Below are 15,452 nucleotides of genomic sequence, written 5' to 3'. Positions count from 1 at the left end.
GCACTTAGGGGCTCAGGATCCATGATATGCTGTGGGTAGGGGTGGTTGCCCCTAATCCCAGCACTTGGAAGACTAGACAGGATTCCTAGGGAAAGGCGAGTAGGTAGACTAGACTCACTACCAAGATCTGAGTTCAGTTAAGAGACACTGCCTGAAAATATAAGGTAGGTAGCAACAAACTAAAACTCTTGATGTCAACCTTGGGGTTATACACACAGAGACACATGCATACAATAATATACATGCCAACACACAGAAGCACATGCACACATGTGCATACACTAAAAAATAATTCTTATGGAGATTTTGCTAATACACTTATTTATTTTGAAAAACAGATGAACTTTAAAAACAGCCTGCTCCTACAGCACGGAACAGTGGCTGATATTCTGGCCCAAGAGGTGTGTTTTATTAGCCCTACAACTTTTGTAAAGCCTCAAGTCAATACCTTTCAGAGATGAGCGTCACTAACGTATGAATGAAAGGTGCTCTCCGCTGTTAGGAAACAAAATGAAACTGATGCTTCCCATTTTATCTCTGGCAAAGCTGGGCCCCCAACACTAGGATCCAGGCTGTTTCTGAGGCCTCAGGAAACTCATTCATCATTATGAAGAAGACCCATATTACTCTAAGTGGTGTGTGTGTACCTCTCTGTTGCTGATTGCTCAGGAAGGTTGCCATTAATTCACCTATCCACGTAGAGGGATTTTAATTCAAAACCTGGCTGCTCTGTCAAGATATCACATCCAAAGACCTTTTAGGTCTATGTAATCTGGCTGGAATACAGACATGCCTTTAATTCTAGGAGATACAAGCAAGCAGATCTCTGAGTTTAAGGCCAGCTTGGTATAGAGCAAGTTTCAGGTAAATAAAAGCTTAGGTCCAGGTGTGGTGGTACACACCTTTAATCCCAGTACTCAGGAGACAGAGGCTTGCAGATCTATGAGTTCTAATTAGTTCTGTTCAGGCAGTTTGCTTGAGTCAGGGAGTTGAGAGGCAGTGCAATGGACTTCAGCTCATGGTAGTTCAGTCTGTGGAATTCATAAGCAGTTTTACCAGGACAGTTTTACAGAGACAGGCTATAGAGAGGACAAGCTAGACACAGGTCAAAATAGAATGAGCCAGAAAACAAGAAGGAGCCAGCTGGATGATTAGAGCAGATTGCTAGAGTTAGTTTGAGCTCAAACAGAGCAAAAAATACGAAGCTAAAAAATAGTAGATTGAATAAGTCAGCTTGGAGAGGAGTTTGAGCCAGCCAGACAGCTGAGCTGAACCAGCCAGCCAGAGTTCATAAAGAGGTAGAAAGTGTGAGCTTTACTCAGCAGTAAGCCTCTGAGCTAGCAATCACAGCGGGCAACTAAGAGTTACCCTAACACATCTGCCATATAGTTACCAAGTTCTCACTACATGGCAGGTTCTGCTCAGGATGCTGAAGCTACGGCAACAAATAACACATCAGTACGCTCAACCCAATGACTTTCCACACAACTGTACATAAGGTAAAATGGGAAGATAAAAGCATGTGATGTGTTAAAAGGTGATAACTGCTGTGCATGGAAACAACCTGAAGGTTTTAAGGATTGCTACAGCCCAGGCAACAGTCACTTATAGGAGTATAAGAGTGTATGGCTCCTTTGTATAATGGACTTCTGCATTAAGAAGCCACCAAGACTTCTCTTTAGAAGTTTCAGGAGATAAAATTAAAAAAAAAAAAAAAAAAATATATATATATATATATATATATATATATATATTCAACCAAGATTCACCAAATCTCTTCAGAATACATCTTATAAATTCATCACTTTCTCTGGCTTTAACACCATAATATTTACTTTAATTACTGTTGAAGTATAGGCAAAATGAAGGCAGTCTTTATAGAAGTTTCCATGTAGTGTGTACTTCATTCAATCGTTTACTCACTTTACAATTAATTATTGAGGTGTTACTATGGATTAGACATGCTGACAATACATTAGCAAGGGTGCATTTAGTTGCATATAAAAATGAAGATAGCCCAGATACCTTAAAAATAAAGCAAATGTTGGCTCAAATATTTGAAAAGTAGTATAGATGGAGACAGCTTCTTCCGGGCTTTAACCAGGGGTTCCACGTCACACATGGACACAGTCTCCTGCAATTCTTCCCTCTGTTCCGCTACAATTCCTGCACCATTCCTTTCTGGCCCCATGATGTTTCAGGTAGCATCCAGATGGAGTGTCTTAGTCCCATATCTCACCCTGACCTTTGACGTTCATCATGACTACCATCACTTGGTACCACCTGCACACTTTTGAGCCAATAGTGTGACCAAGAACAATACTACCACAATTGAACTAGTCCAGGTCATGTGTGTCAACCTCAGAACCAGGATGCCATCCTCTCTCAAACTGTGAGATCTGGGAGGGGTGATGGGTCCTACTGAGAAGCAAAATTTGTCTCCAGATGCCAGGAGACAGTCCCACTATACTACACCATATCACACCTCACTTAGGATTTAAAGACCAATGAGGTTGCCTTGATCCTTTAAATATGCTTTTCTATTTTTCTAAAAACTTCTAACTATTTAACTAAAAGGAAATAATTTTGGGGATAGTGGATATTTAATAAATATAAATACAAACGGTTGCAGGTATGTGCCATCCTTTCTAGAATTTTGACTACATGTGCAACTATACACACAAGATAAACTTAGGTTTAATTTTGAACATTAAAATGATATGTGGGTTGCCTGCAGCTTGTACTGTGTGATGTGAGGAAGAAATGGACCTTCAAGATGCCACCTGTCCCCACTCTAGACTAAGGCAGGAAACCCCGTTTTAGCTAGGGAGACTCGAGGGAATTGACTCTTAACATCAGAAAAGAAACTTCACTGGACTATTTTCATGTGAAAGTGTATGTGCGCACGTGTGTGTGTGTGTGTGTGTGTGTGTGTGTGTGTGTGTGTGTGTGTGAACATGTGTCCATGGCACCAATGTTTGAGGAGGCCAGATGACTCCCTCGAGGGTCACTTGCACATCTTCTTTGAGACAGAGTCTCTCACTGGCCTGCAAGTCAACAGTGAGGCTAAACCAGCCAGCCAGGGAGCTCCAAGGATTCTCCTCTCTCTGCCTTCCCAGTTTGGGGACTATGAGGGCTTGCCACCAAGCCTGCCATTTGTATATGAGTACTAGGAATTGAAGTTGGGTCCTTGTGGGAAAGATATATTAGAGATCAGACTATCTCCTCATCCCCTGTCCTGGACTCCTGTTAACACTGTCTTAGAAAGGCATTGGGGCTGGCCCATGTTGCATGCTAGACCAGGGGGAAAAAAATAAAACTCTATTTTCTCTGCTGTCAATCAGTAGTATTAGCCTGGAAGAGAGAAGCCTGATCCCTAGGGTTATAGCCAACTGGGGACACCCAGAGGGACAGTTGAATGGAGGAGTAGCTGGTCAGAAACAAGTCACCAACCAAGCATAATCACATGCGACAGCAGAGACAGAGACACTGCAGGAAATGGCTGCACTGGGTGATGAAACTGAGGACACAAACACAATACTATGGTAAATCCCAGAAGATCACAGGGAGCTGTGTTTCAACATAGCCTCAGTGTTAAATGTGGTGGCATCTCCTTCAGTGGCCACACAACAAATGCGGAAGGAGTTAACTTGGATTAACACAACTATTAGTCTTACTGTTATTTAGAAAGTGAACCTCAAAACCCACAGTTGGTTGCTCAAACTAAAATAAATAAATAATAAATAAATAAATAAAACAAAAAGTACCTCCTGCTACTCCATAAATAACCATCGCCCATGTGAAACTAAACAGGAAATGAGAGAGCCTGGTTCATTCCTGGAGAGAGGCCAAGGATGTGCATCGTCGGAGCTGCCGTTACAACATGGATCGTTGACTCATGGCCAGGTGCCCCAGTTGGTTACCATGCCCTGGGGATGGAAAATAAGCTACAGTTCCTGCCTGTGCTCTGACTGCTGGTACTTAACAAGCTGAATGGCATCCAGGTAGGAAGCAAACTATTGTCTGTGAGCAACAACCTCCAAGCACCCTATCTGATGTCGGCTTTCGTCTTATGTCATGTTTTTGAAGCGAAACATTGTGTTAATGGGAATCTGTTGCCATTAAACGATGGGCCAATTTTCCCTCCTACGGGTACATTGCTTGACTTTGATATATCGGTGAGTAGACTTGTGGGAAACACCATATAGATTTGATAAGCCTGTCTTCCTTCCTAGCTCTTCTCCAAATAATAATGGCAGTTGCTGGTTATTGTGTAGGGGTGTGTGTGTGTGTGTGTCAGATCCTGCCCTAAGCCTTTGACAGGAATTATCTTGTTTCATCTTCCATTCACCCTAGGAGCTAAGTACTATGATCCTTACCTTCCAATGAGAGAATTGCATTTCAGAGTTCAAGAGACTTAACACAGCCTTGTGTCACTGAGAGATGTTTGCCTTGAGGCCTCTGTGACTTAAAATCTGCAGAGCTGCAACTGCTCCATGGTATTTAACCCTAAGAGGCTGTCCTCACAGAACTGCTATTTTTTTCCCCTTTAGTCCTAACACATCGGTCACTGTTCTGCTTGGAATGGGACACTGTGTTTGACTGATGGCTCTGAGAACCCTGAGTGCCTTTTGTTAACTCAGCTCTTGGCAAAGCGTTCTCATGGCCCACCCCAGGAATTCTTGGCTCCTAGAGATGTCTCAGGATATCCAGAATGTGGAAGTACATGGTATCCTGTGTTGTGTTAAACACCACATTGGAGGATTGTTTCCATGTGTGAATTTTGCACTAGGTCCTCTTCACATAATTTTTCACACTCTTTGTGTAAGGGGATTGGCCATCAGCTTGTAGGCTGCCTGCTCATTTTAAATTTACTGTCCAGCCTGGTGTTGGTGGTGCACTCCTTTAATCCCAGCACTCGGGAGGCAGAGGCGAGTGGAATGCTATGAGTTCGAGGCCAGCCTGGTCTACGAAGCGACTCCAGGACAGCCAAGGCTACACAGAGAAACCCTGTCTCAAAAAACAAAGCAAAACAAAACAACAACAACAACAAAATTATTGCCCAATTACATTCAACATAACATTTATAATTTCTAAGACTACATGTTTCCATGAAATTTCTTTGTATCCAACTAAAACCAATGAGGTAGATTGTTGTGAAGTCATGAAAATATAGTCACTATATGCAATTCAGTTTTTCAAAAAGTGATGAATAGGTAAGTTATTCTAAAAGCATGTGGCTAGAGAAAGTAGTGGAAACGTTTTGATTATTGACTCCCACGTGCTGTCTCTACATAGTTTGTCTAGAATTGTGTGCTCCTGTTCCTAGTAACCACTCTGTTAATAATCTCAAATGAAAACAGACCTCTAAATGTGTAACTGACAAGTCAATTGCTTCTGAATATTATCGTTAAAAATATGTGGTTTTTTGAAGTTGAATTCTGCTGGGTGTTTCCTTTGGTATCAAACTTTCCATCCTTGATGTCATTTTTAAGAAACTCAATTCTAAAGAGCAAGTAGTCTCCGAAAGTCAGGGGGTGGGGTGGAGGGACTTCCTTCATTGTGCTGCAGTGAACACTGTTCAAAATGGACATGCACTTAACAAGAGCTCAATGTTTGGCATCTGGTAATGAGTCTGATTAGCAGTCCAAAACCCTCTCCCAATAGGGAGCTTCTAATGCGCAGGAATGTATTAGGCCTGGGGTGACCAGGAGCTTCTAGGTAGACCTGAGAGGAGGAGGGGGTACAGTGCCAAAGTATTGGGCTCAAGATGGATGTAGGCTTTGCTTGAAACTTTAAATTTGTGTGTAAGGCCTGGGCCAGGTGGCACCTGACAACCCCACCTTCTCAGCATCAGGTTTGCAGGTGAAAGTCTACTTAGGCAACGGTGTCTCAAAACTCTAAAAATAAATACATAAATAAAACAAAACAAAACAAGTCGGGGGGCAGGAGGGCGCATGTAGGCATTCAGTTGTCAGATCACACATAGAGAATACAGGTTTTATATAGTAGTTTGTTTTTTCTTAGAATGGTCTAGAAGTTTATACTTTGTCTTTTATAAATCTACCATGTATGGACAAAGTATTCATGGTATAAGTGACTTTTAACTTTGTATCAGCAAATTATGAATATATTCAACAGATATGTGAGGAGAATATGTGTATATCAAGCTCTGTTCAAAGCCATGAACAAAAGAGAAGAGGTCCTTGCATTCATGGGGCTTACGTAGACCTGCACAGGCCAGTTAGCTAGACAATCAGCAGGCACACAGGACTGCTGCAGCCCTAAAATTGGCTAGACCAAGTGGAAATGCGCTTTACACAAAAAGTAAATGCTGAATCCATAATACACAGGATGAAAAGATAATGTCTAATGAATAATTTTACATTGATTAAATATCAGAATAATATTTTAGACATATTAGGTCACCTTATTTCAATTAGCTTTGTATATTTTTACTTAATTTTCTAAGTGTGGATACTTCTGATCTGCTCTTTTGACTTGTATTTCCACAGAGTGCCTCATTAAACTTTGCCCATTTTTACATCCTCTTTTGGCCTGAGACATTTTGATGCATCCTTGGGTATATAAGTATATATAATAGGTATACAAATTAAACATTTACTGAAAATAAAGTATTAAAAAAAGTATTTTAAAACAAAACTTGGGTCAGCAAGACGACTTTGTAAGAAAAAAACATTGCCATATTTGGTGACTTGAATAAGAATGACCCTCCTAGGCTCATGCATTTGAATATAGCATTAGGAGCCTTGTGTGGGGTATAGGACCCACAGTTTGAGAAGTTGGGACCTAGACTGAGGTTTCTCACGCCTCCCTGTACTTACCATTGTCTGAGAGACTTTAAAGGTACAGATTTTTTGCCAGGCATGGTGATATACACATGTACATGGCGGACTGAGGCAGGAGGATCATGGGTTTCAGGCCAGCCTGCACGACAGAGTTAAGACCCTGTAGGGCAGTGGTTCTCAACCTCCCTACTGCAGGCTTTTAGTACAGCTCCCCACACTGTGGTGACCCCCAACCAGGAAATTATTTTTGTTGCTACTTTATAACTGTAGTTTTGCTACTGTTAGAAATCATAGTGTTAAGTATTTTTTTGAGCGACAGGTTTGCTGAGGGGGTCGCGACCCACAGGTTGAGAATCAATGCTGTAGAGGGCTATTGATTCCCAGATTCTACCTTCTGAGATTTTCCCCTGCCCCCTCCCGCCACCACCACCACAACCACCCTCCAAGGGTTTCTCTGTGTCACTTTCGCTGTCCTGGACTCACTTTGTAAACCAGGCTGGCTTCAAATTCGCAAGGATGCAACCTGCATCTGACTCCATGAGTACTGGGATTAAAGGTGTGCACCACCACGCCCAGCTCCAGAGATTCCTGTATGGACATTTATGGCTTAATTTCTCACTGGAGACAAAAAACAAACAAACAAAAACAACAACAACAACAACAACAGCGTGATTGCTCTGCAGGAGTACCATCAGGCCAGCCATTACCTTAATATCCAATTTCTCAGCGGCGGTTTTCAGCTAGTTCTTGTTTGTTTACTGGACACAGGAATATCACCAAATTGCCCAGGCTGGCTTCAAATCCCCAGCTGACATGATTCTCCAACTTTAGAATCCCGAATCACTAAACCCACCGACTCTCACTACAGACCTTGAGTTTGGCTTGCCCTTCTTCTCCCCTAGCTCCGGGATCTTTCTGCTCTCCTGGCCTCGGGTCTGGAAACAAAGCTCACATCCACGCAGGCCAATTCTGAGACTCCTGAACCCCGTCTCCCTTTCTGAAGGCTCCTCTGGCTTTTTGTTTGGGTTTGTTTTTTGCGTATTTCCTCTGACTGTTTTACCCTGATTTCTGGCGTGTATACACGCCAGGTCCCCTTTACAGGACCCCCTTTCAGATCACCTCACCACCTGACATCTGCGCAGTCCTCTGGGGGTGGGGAGCAGGGTGATGTAGCTAGCGCAGCTTTGTCTGAGGGAAGCCATAGGGAATATCGCACTAGCATAATTCTACTCCAAAACAAAAACAAAAAAACCCGTTAGATACGTAATCCCCGTCAAGAAATTTTGCTCTGGTTGCTTTGGCAATAATACCTGCAGTAAAGGAATAATGCCTGATTTTCTTTTTTGATAATATTGGGTTTTAGCTCAGTTTCTTCCGTTTGAAGTTAAGATTTCTAAAGGCCTTGGTTTGCCCAAGTGTATCCCGCCCCCCAGGTTGAGTATAAATGAGCGCCTACGTATCTACATGAATCAAATGCTTAGTGCCTTTTCTCCAGTGCAGAAGCGGATACAAAGATGGCTTTATTCCTAAAGGTTTTCTCCCCCCCCCCCCCCGCCATGTTTTTTCCTGGCCTGAAATCTACAACAGTGGACTTCGGTTTTTACCGCATCTATTTAGTCAACGCAGGCAAGTACACGCTCCCGTCGAAAAGTCTCGATCAGAAAGAAAACTCGAGGACTTGTCTTGTGTCGCAGGTGCCATCTGTTGTTAGTATAGCTGTCCATGAGCTTGTAAAGCATCACAGCTTTGCACAAACAGCTCCAGTCTTTGACTATACAATAAACACACACGTTCAGATACAAGAGCCTCTAACTCTAAGCCGCGGGCATGCACGATGCTACCAAAGGTAATTCGCATTTCTCCCCTTGAAGACTGCTTTTACCACTCCCCGCCCACCCCCCCACCCCCCCACCCCCCCACCCCCCCACCCACCCCCGCATACTCTCTTCACCTCGAACCGACAATCCATGTATTTCAAAGGGGTCCTTATTATTGAACTGATGGATGGAAACCTACCAGTTTACATTTTAGGCTACTGGCCCTCACTCCTTTTACTAACAGACAAAGGAGAAGGCCGCTAACGATGTTTACCCACCTAGGCTCATGTTTGTCTAATGTTTAAACGGGTTTTGTTATCATTAGACATTCCTGAACAATCGTTCTCAGAACAACAAGCACACGGAGCGGGCAACCAGGAGACACAGGTCCCAGGGTGGGGGAGGGGAGCGCAAAGGCTCCAGGCTGGGCCTCCCTGCTGCTTAGCACCATCTAGTGGCGGATTCTAGTACGACTTTTGCAATGAGAGTTCCCAGAGGCCCTAATAAAAAGCCAAAAGATGTTTTCCTCCATCCTGTCGGATGACGGATGACGTAGGGCCTCGCGCTGTATATAGGCATCTCTTGAATTATACACAACAAATATCACTTGATATTTAATAAGTCCTTCTTTTGTACTGAGATATTTCACTCCTTAGCCCCTGGACCTGTGGGAGGGAAGGGCACGTGATTTTAATATTATCAAAGCAAGAAGTCCTTGGAAACACTTTCAGAGAACACACATCGCTAGATGTAAAAAGAATGCTATTTGCGGGGTGGGTAAAGATGCTTGCCGCCCAGCTCAACAACTGGAGTAGAATCTTTAGAATCTACATGATGGAAGGAAAGAAGTGACTTCCACAAGCTGCCCTCTGACTTCCCTTAATGTGCTTTCTCTGTCTGTCTCTGTCTCTGTCTCTCTCTCTCTGTGTCTATCTCTGTCTCTCTGTCTATGTCTATGTCTCTCTCTCTCATACACACAAAATGCAATACAATATTTTTAATGAATGCTATTTTACTATGGTTCTCTATTGTCTTTCAAATACATTATTATAACAGACTCATATAAATTTTGATAATAGAAAATTAAGACACCAAGGGCTAGAGAAATGGCTCAGCAGTTAGGACACTTGCTGTTCTTGCAGAGGTCAGTTCCCAGCACTTACTTGACTGTGGTGCAAAGAGGCAGCACAGCCCCTTAAAACTTCAGTTCCAGGGATTCAACACCATCTTCTGGTCTTTGTGGACACTTAAAGTCACATGTGCAAACATACATACATACATACATACATACATACATACACACACATATATATATACATATACATTGTTTTTACATATATATTATTTTTAAAAGACATGTAAGCCCTGAAACATTTTGTTTTAATTTCAAGAAGAATGAGATTTTTCCACACAACTGGAGTTAATTATGGTTTTCATCTCCTATACAAAGTCCTCAGGATCTATCGTGCCACTATTGGCTATTGGCACCCATGAAAACAAATGTCTAGTGAAGGCTCGGCTCTATCAGTACAACCCAAGCAGTCACTGTGTGACACACTCTTACAATAATGTTATGACAGCTTCATTTCATGACTAATTTACAGTAAACAAGCAGCTGCCCCTTTGAAACTGAAACTAGATCAATGCAAACTGGACAGTCTTACTTTATACTTAGCCACCAACTGTCAGCCGTAGGAGCTGAGGAGAGATAACTCTTTAGTATCCAGAACATTCTAAGCTCCAGGGTGGCAGGAGGCTCCTAGGAGTCAACACTAGTTCTATTTGGCTGCTTAAAGCCTAAGTCTTCGGTCAAACACACGATTAATGCACCATGGTCATGACTGTGACCTTACATCCCAAGGTCAGATTCCATCCAGTGGAGTCTGCTGTGACTATCACTTAAGGGCACTCTTTTCAAAGTAAGATGTGGTATTGAATGCCCAGCACAGCACAGAAAGCAAGATCCAAGTCAATAGCCAGCCTAGCTACATAACATGACGGTCTCAAAAGCAAACAACAAGCCAGGCAGTGGTGCCTCACACTTTTAATCCCAGCATTTGGGAGGCAGAGGCAGGTGGATCTCTATGAGGGCCAGCCTGATTTACAGAGCAAGCTAGGGCAGCTAGGGCTACACAAAGAAACCCCATTTTGAAAAACAAAACAGAAAGAAACAAAAAAGCAAACAATAAACAAAGAAATAGAAACAGGACACAAAATAATGAATATTTTAGAATAATTTTACCGAGTCAATAAATAGTATAAAAATCAAAAAGCTCAGGTCAACAGTACATTTTTATTAACCTTTATTAAAAATAAGTTTTCAATATTTTTCTACTTTCCCCTTGAATACTTTTTGAGGATTTTGTTGATTGGTTTGTTGTTGTTGTTTTACTTTGTTTTTCAAAACACAGTCTCACTAAGTATCTCCGTTGGGTCTTGGATTCACCGTCCTGCTGCCTCTGTCCCCCTGCGCTAGGATTATGGACCTGTTGAGTCTCTGTTAAAACCTTCTTTAGTTTTTGTTCAGCGTTGAAGCATATGGTTTGGCAAACTTTGGAAATGAGAATCTACCTTCTACGGGATAAAAATGTGGACTTTCAACAGGAGCAAGCATGGTCATCTGAAGGAACAAAACCATCTTAATTTGGGAGGGCACAATATAGTGCTAAGAACTTGGACACAGGGCTGGGGAGATGGCTCAGAGGTTAAGACCACTGCCTGCTCTTCCAGAGGTCCTGAGTTCACTTCCCAGCAACCATATGGTGGCTTACAACCATCTATAATGAGATCTGGTGCCCTCTTCTGGCCTGCTGGTTCACATGCAGACAGAATACTGTATAAATAATAAACAAATAAGTCTTTTTAAAAAAAGAAAGAACTCGGGACACTTAACTGGATGACTTTAATAACGGCCCCCTTGCCCCACAGTTAAGTAATGAACAATCTACAGAGGAGCTGGAGGGGCCACAGGGAAGCTGATGCAGCACTTTTATCACGATGCCCACTGCTTTGGGTTGGTTTGCTTCTCTTATGAATAATTTTTCTTCAAGTTTGGGCAACAGCACTGAGACAAGCACAAAACAAATGAAATGTGAGAAGGCCCAGTGTTGCAAGAGGCATCACCAGCCTTGAAAACAGCCATGAAACTGCACACACACAAACACACACACACACACACACACACACACACACACACCAACACTTAACTTACTTTGTCGGGGGATTCATGGGAGAAAAACTAAGAGGGAAACTTTAATGAAGTCCTTGCTTCATTAAAAAGAAACACCTTCACTTTAAACCAGCCTCACTCCCACAAAGCTGCAGGTTTAGAGGCCTATGTGATAATACCCCCAATTCTGAAAAACGTGGGAGAGTATTTCATCTAATATAATGTGTAGATAGCCAAATTTCTAGTGTTCCAAAGATAAAGATTTTTAAATAAAAATATTTAAAGTTTCTTTTTAAATTACTGTATTTATTCATTCATTCATGTGTGCATGCATTATTGCTTTACCTAAATGTATATATGTACATGCTTGGCACTTAAAATTACCAGAAGAGGGTGTTGGATCCTCTGGAACAGGAATTACAGACAGTAGGTGCCAGGAAATTAACTGGGATCTTCTGCAGTGGTCTTAACTGCAGAGCCGCCTCTCCAGCACCCAGCTCCAAAACTCTTTTAGAGACTTAGAATGTGCTGCAACACCCACTGTTGGCATTTTCTTCAGCTTCCGAGAGATCAGTGGTTCCACATCTCTCAGGAGGCCCTTATGCTGCCCAGCAGAAGGAAGGTCTGAGTGTGTTGGCTTCTGGGCAGAAAAGGATGAAGTATGAGGTCAAAGGTTCCGCCTCCCTCAGGAACGCCAGTGTCCAGGCTGGAGAAAGGCAGAACACGAGATCCATGGCAGAAGGTTTCCGGTTCAGCTGGTGGTGCAGGAGAAAAAATTTCTCCCCAGTAAGTGCTACTGTTCTTTTGGTTAGGTTGCCAGTACCAGGCCAGGATAGCAGTAGGGAGATCAGAGCTACAAAACCTGAACCAGGCGGAAATGAGGGCCCCCGTCTGACTCAGGCGAGTCTGTGGCTGCTTTGGGAACAGCTGGCCACTGGTGGGCAGAGCAGCGTGGGAAAGATGGTGGCCGCCATCCGAGCTGACACGCTGGTAAACACCAGAAGCCGGCGGTGGCTGGGCGGGCTCTAGCGATGACCAAGGCTCTTCCGCTGTGGCTTCCTGACGAAGCCTGGGGTCTGTAGGTGAATTCTTCGGGAAGGAGGGGAGCCCTTCTTTTCCCCAAAATAAACAATGAGTCCCAGATGAGCATTGACGAAGTAGATGGCACTGGCGCGTTTATTTCCTGTGAATCAGGAACTTTTAAATCTTGGGCATTGGCAAGGGTTTTGAGGATGAATGAGGTTCATTGGCTAGGACTAGGATGCTGGCTTTTATGTATGAGAATAAGATAATAAGAGACCACATGCCAGATATTAGACTATATGAGGTTTATTAAATGAGCATGGGGAGAGAAGGATGGGGTGGGGGGTACCCCAGAGAGAGACAAAGGCAGAGGAAGAGAGAGGAAGAGGAAGAGGAGTAGAGAGAGCTAAGAGGAAGTAGAGAGTGGGGGATAGAGAGAGAGAGACTACGAGGAGGGTCTTTCCTTTTATATAGCCCTGGGCAGTGCCACGCCCCCGTGGCAGGTAAGCAATGGCATTACAGGTAGGCAGACTGGAGCAGAATCCTAACACTGGCAATGCTGTATTTGCGTGGAGAAAAGGGCAGGCACAGAAAACAGTAGCCGGGCTTTGTCCACACCTTCCATTCTCAGGATGCGATATGGCATTTCTGGGGTTCGAACACACTCCGTCACAGCAGTTCTACGCCCCGTGGAGGCATGGTAGACGAGCCCCACAGAGACCCGCATTTGGGTCTGAGTTTTGTCACTTGGTTTCCATGTGGCTTTGGGAAAACAGTCTCTCCTGGGCTTTCTATAGCCACCACTAGGATTAATTGTGTCTGCCACATACTTTTACTTCAGGCTTTGACGAGAATGAGTGGCACGTATAGCATTATTCTGACACTCAAAGGATTTAATAAAAGTCAGCTATTGTGGTGGTTTGGAAGAAAATGGCCCCCATAGGCTCGTTTTGAAGTTTTGGCTTTGTTTTCTGTTTTTTATGATAACTGTTTTGATCTTCCCCCTTAGTAGCTGTTCAAGGTTCATGTTTTATGGGGCCTTTCTGTGTACAGCTCTACACTTGGAGCTACCAACAGAGACTTAAATACACAGAGCACTTAGTACAAAGGGGTGACCACTCGTAGCGTTTACTCTGACTTGTTGTATCCAAGATACCTTGAGAAGTGTAGTGACCAGAAAATCACTAACATGACTTTGAGACTTAAGAATCAACTCGTGGAGCATGTCTCAGAATAAATGCTTTGGTGGCAGTCATACATTTTTCTCTGGTATCTCCCACAATGGTGCTTATTAGTTGCACAAGTGATTCAACTTCTGGGTGGCTTGCTTTGTTCATATACGGAACAGAGGGATGAATTCCTAATAAGTTTTAGTTTGCCTTGTCCATTAAGTGCGACAGGGAGCATCGCAGGATCTATTCCCACTCTCCTTTGGGGTAACACACATCGAGGAGTGTAGTGGGCTCGGCAAGCAAGAGCCCATTGTTCCTACAAGCAACATGACAGAGAGGCCTCATCCGAGAAGAGCCATTGGGGTTCGTGCGAGTTACAGGTTAGAATGGGGAAAGGGCATTGGAGCAAGGTAGCGATTGGAAAGGCAAGTTTATCCATCCGTTCATTCACTCATGAATTTATTGAACAGTAAAACTGGACAAGATACTTAGCACAGAGTAGGTGCTCAGTTAATGTAAAGGCTTCTTCATGGGCCTCACGTATCTGTAGGAATTCCTGACTCTCTCCGGGTCTTGCCTGGGCTCTTACAGCAGCAATTTCTGTTCAGTTGCCTCTGCTGCACAGCTATCAGATTTATCACCCCCAACCACGCATCTTTTAATGTTCAACAGACAGTGTCTGGTTTGGGAGCATTTGTTGAAGGAAACCTCATCAAACTACCCCCGCAGAACTCTAAAAATGAGGTCTGTTTCTTTGTAGGTTTACAACTATTAGCCACACCGCACCCTGCCTGGATGTGGAACACCCACTTTGAGAAGAAGAGAACATTTTTTAACGTTTTTGTTTTTCCAGAGAAGAGGGGAGTCGATGTACACTGGATCAACTGGAATCTGGTGTGTCACCGGAAAGCACATTTCCAACACTGGGCTAGCTGGATGGAATACCTGATCACTGCTTCTTGGGCTAATGAGTTTACATGCAGGACCAGTTCATTGCAATGACCAGCAGAGGCTGGGGCTGAGTGTGTGGGATGACAGCTAGCAAACAGAGGCGGTGAGCTTGCTGCAGCTGGAGGCAGCTAAGACTAAGATGATGTAAGTGCCACATCAACTCCTCCATCAACTCATGCCAGAACAGCTTTATAAACTGGAGACTTAATGTACAGTTGTGTTTCCTATGTTTGGAGTTATGCGCGGGTTTTGACGCATAAACATGGGGGCTTTTTGTTTGTTTGTTCTCTGAGCAAGTTGCTTCAGAAGTAGGAGATGGTCCAAAGAATTAGTCACTTGTATGTGATAATCCTCTCCTTGGGATTTGTACCAAATCATTGTTTGATTGTGAAGAAGACAGTCCATGAAGGGAGCCCCTCCCCCACGTGTGTTCGTGCGCATGTTTAAAGGAGCCCCAGGATAGACTTCAAAAACTTGCCTAATTTTAAGTGCTTTGACATTTTCTTTTTGC

General features: G+C 43.4%; 1 long non-coding RNA gene across 1 annotated transcript in view; it reads right to left on the bottom strand.

The window, feature by feature from the left end:
* The window catches only part of LOC311583655, a 55,412-nt gene extending 47,772 nt beyond the window's left edge, over nucleotides 1-7,640 (bottom strand). The window contains exon 1 of the long non-coding RNA XR_014774625.1: nucleotides 7,517-7,640. This is a non-coding gene — a long non-coding RNA (uncharacterized lncRNA). The remainder of the gene's footprint in view (nucleotides 1-7,516) is intronic.
* Nucleotides 7,641-15,452: the final 7,812 nt, after the last annotated feature.

This window comes from Acomys minous, assembly GCF_964271855.1.
Source record: "Acomys minous genome assembly, chromosome: 14".
Classification (NCBI taxonomy): domain Eukaryota; kingdom Metazoa; phylum Chordata; class Mammalia; order Rodentia; family Muridae; genus Acomys; species Acomys minous.
Note: the sequence above shows the minus strand (reverse complement) of the source record. Positions and strands in the feature narration are given on the sequence as shown.